This window comes from Nematolebias whitei, chromosome 1 (genome assembly GCF_014905685.2).
Source record: "Nematolebias whitei isolate Nwh7 chromosome 1, NemWhi1, whole genome shotgun sequence".
NCBI classification, from domain to species: Eukaryota; Metazoa; Chordata; class Actinopteri; order Cyprinodontiformes; family Rivulidae; genus Nematolebias; species Nematolebias whitei.
Genome location: NC_056498.1, coordinates 381,918 through 385,985, shown reverse-complemented (window position 1 = coordinate 385,985; position 4,068 = coordinate 381,918). Strand labels below are relative to the sequence as shown.

Below are 4,068 nucleotides of genomic sequence, written 5' to 3'. Positions count from 1 at the left end.
AATTCTAGTTTGCCCCAGTGACAAATGTACAAATCAGCTACCTTCAAACAGCATTCATCATCTGAGCACATACATCTATTGTGATTCTACTCATGATTCTCAGCCAAGCAGTCAGTTATACACACATATGCATTTTTAACATGCGTCTTTGTGGGTCCTACTCACACACATGGGTTTTTAACTCCTGTCCTTGTGGGAGCCTCCTGTGTGGATCTAAGGTTTTGTCTGTGTTTTTTTACATTTTTGTTTCAGCAATGGTCATTCACCAGTTAAAACAAACTGGACAGAAATTTCATATATTTGCCTACAAAATAGCTAATAGCAAATGTAGTTTAACATTAATTGTCTACATTAGGTTGACTTACATTTTTGTGCAAAAGCTGCTCTTTTCATCCCTTATTTCTCATCAATTTTTTCCCATTTAGCTGACAATTTTCAAAGGAGTTTCCCTGGTGGACTACTCGGACAGTGATGATGGTGACGATGATTCCAAAAACGACAATTCTGAAAATCTACAAAATGGTGATATTCAACAGAAAAGCAAAATGGTAAAAATTAAAGTAATTCTGAAATAATTTATATGTTTAAAAAGATCTTAGGATTTGAATAGTATTTCACATTTAATAAATAACGTTGCTAATTATTTTTTTTCTTTCTGGTATTCTTTCTTCCCAAAAGATAATGCATTTTACTTAATTACATTCCAAGCTGTGCTTTTTTTAATCATTTTCTCTTTAACATAATTTTCTTTTTATTTAAAATGTTTTAGGATTTAATAATTTTACCTTGATTTAACCTTTTGCAGATGAATAAAGTACCAAGTTTTTCGGATCCTCTTTACGATTCAAGTGATGACACTATGGGAAACCCTTCAACATCATCTGAAATGGATTCACAACGCCAGAGAAGAGGATTTCGTTTTTCTGTAAGCCTCATCATTCACTTTCAAACATAGTATATTGCCAAAGCAATTATCTAAACATTTATGTTTTAAAATATCTATTGTCATTGTTTTGTTTTCTTCTATTTATAAATTAGTAAATTACTGTAATCTAACCACGCTTCAGCACCTCTGGTGCAACAAGATTGATTTTAACTGATGTAGTATGAAATTTAGGAGCTGCTAATTTAATCTCAAAACAGATTTATGAAGCCAAAATATTGAAGTTACTGCAAGACAATATTTTACCAATACTTGGATGCATACATTGACTGGCCAAAAAAAGTCTCCACCAAACAAAAAGGTCAAACACTAATATTTCATTGGACCGCCTTTAGCTTTGCTTACGGCATGCATTTGCTGTGGCATTGTTTCAACAAGTTGCTGTAATATCACAATTGAATTCAATTCAAAAATACTTTATTAATCCCAAAGGGAAATTAAGTGTTGTCATAGCTCATCATCCTGGTTTCATTCAAGAGTTGTTATAGATGCTGATAGCTGTGGGCAGGAAGTATGTCCTGCATCGAATCTGAAGAATCTGGCCATCACCTTGAGCAGCGCCATTCTAGAACATCTATTTCCATCCAGTGTTGCATTAATTTTTCACCAAGATCTTGCATTGATGACGAGGCACTAGGCATGATGGGTGCATCACACAACCTGCCTTTCTTCTTACCCTGATGCGCCCACCTCTCTGGAACAGGGTAAATCTGGACTCGTCAGTCCACATTACCTTCTTCCATTGCTCCAGAGTCCAGTCTTTATGCTCCCTAGCAAACTGAAGCCTTTTTCTGTTTAGCCTCACTGATTAGTGGTTTTCTTATGGCTACACAGCTTTTCAGTCCAAATTCCTTGAGTTCCCTTTGCACTGTGCGTGTGGAAATTACCTTACTTTCACTATTGAACAAAGCCCTGAGTGCTACTGTTGTTTTTCTTCAATTTGATTTAACCAAACGTCTAAGTGATCACCTGTCATGATCATTCAGGATTTTTTTCCGACCACAGTTCTTCCTCGAAGACGATGGGTCCCCACTATCCTTCCAGTTTTTAATAATGCGTTGGACAGTTCTTAACCCAATTAGTAGTTTCTGCAATCTCCTTAGATGTTTTCTCTGCTTGATGCAGGCCAGTGATTTGAACCTTTTCAAACAGACTGACATCTTTTTCACAACCACGCAAATTTTCTTTCAACATGGTTGTTTAAGAAACAAGAAGCAATTTATTGCACCAGTTGGGGTTAAACAACTTGTTGCCAGCTGCCATGACCATGCGGTAATTATCCAGTAGGAGGCTCGTACCTATTTGCTTAGTTAAATCCAGGTGGTGACTATTTTTGTTTGGCCAGGCAGTGTATAAATAGAATACAAGTTGTTGGACTGCCTGTTTCTTAGCGGAGTGAGCACATCTGCTATAAAATATTACCACAAAAACATGCAAACAAAATTTGGATTGTGATATTTAGGGGTAGACCGATAAATCGGCCAGCCGGTTTATTGGCCCCGATTTTCTTAATTTTGGGAAATCGGAGATCGGCCAATCCTTACATGATAAACCGATTTTTACCGATTTTTTTGTAGTTGTAACAATTGTCTAAACTTCATTTATATTTCAGAGCTCTACCTCATTGCCAGTTAATATACATTTTTTTGAGATGCATGTCAAGCTTACTGTTCTTTATATTATTGTTTGGTTGACATATTTTTTGATGTGCCTAAATGTTAGGGATATTTTTTGTCTTTTACTATGGATTTAGATTTTTGTAAATAAGGGCAGCACGGTGGCACAACTGGTAGAGCTGCTGCCTCTCAGCGCAAAGGTTCCCGGTTCAAATCCCGGTCCGGGAGCCTTTCTGGGTGGAGTTTGCATGTTCTCTCCGTGCATGCGTGGGTTTTCTCCGGGTACTCCGGTTTCCTCCCACAGACCAAAAACATGCATGTTAGGCTGATTGGTAACTCTAAATTGTCCCTAGGTGTGAGTGAGAGAGTGAATGGTTGTTTGTCTCATTTGTCTCTATGTGTCCCTGTGATGGACTTGCGACCTGTCCAGGGAGTACCCCGCCCCTCGCACTGTGATTGCTGGATATGGGCACCGGCGACCCCCCTTACCCAAAATGGAAGAAGCGTGTAAAAGATAATGGATTTCCCTAACAATGCTTCTTACTGTATCTGTTGGGATTCTAAATTTACTAGAAACAAAAGCACTTTAAATTTGACAACACTTTCCTTTTGAGACAGTTTTGTTAAGTGAACTTTAAATTAAGGCCTGGATAATTTTTTAATAATTGCTAATAGTTATAAGAAGAAATGCTAACCTATTCCTTTTCTTTTCCCCCCCAAACGATTTAGAGTTTTGAAGGGTTAGAAGAGGCAAGTGAAGATAGTGAAGACGACTATGTTCCAGAGACCAGTGGGGAAAGCACAGACAGTGAGGCCAGCTTGGAATTATCTCTAGACAACGGGCAAAAGAAAAAAACTATGTCTACGATAAGCAAGTTTTGCATTCAGGATGAGAGTGTGTCTAGTCAGAGTAGAAGCTTTGATAAGGATGATTCCAAAGTCACTACAAGTGAAGATGAAAGGGCTCCCTTGGAAGAAGAACCTGTTCATGTTGTTCCTGTTTCAAAGAAGGAAGATGGTTCCAGAAGATATAACAAGAAACATCACTGCTTGTATTGTGGTGTAATTGTACAAAAAATGTCAAGACATTTGCTACGTAAACACATGGATAAAGCTGATGTTGCAAAAGCTTTTAGTTTGGGAAAGAACTCAAAACAAAGACGACTTCAGTTGGATTATCTACGAAATAAGGGAAACTTTGAGCACAACACTGAAATTTTGGAAAGTAAAAAAGGCAAACTCATCCCATGGAAACAACCAAAGGAGAAAACAAAAGGACAAACATTTGCACATTGTTTGTACTGCTATGGACTATTCAAAAAAAAGGCAATGTGGCGGCACTTGAACTCCTGCAATTTCCAGCCTCAAGATAAGCCTTCTAAAAAGGGTAGAAGAAGAGTTCAAGCATTGTGTGCGTTTGCTGAACCAGTTCCACCAGGGTTCAGTGATGCCTACTGGAAGTTCCTCAGTGATATGAATCAAGATAAGATTACAGTTGCAATTAAGGAG

General features: G+C 37.8%; 1 long non-coding RNA gene across 1 annotated transcript; it reads left to right on the top strand.

The window, feature by feature from the left end:
* Positions 1–471: 471 nt before the first annotated feature.
* Positions 472–3,742, top strand: LOC119407884. Its single transcript, XR_005186697.1, has 3 exons — positions 472–548; positions 806–925; positions 3,289–3,742. It is a non-coding gene; the product is annotated as an uncharacterized LOC119407884 (long non-coding RNA).
* The last annotated feature ends 326 nt before the right edge of the window (positions 3,743–4,068 follow it).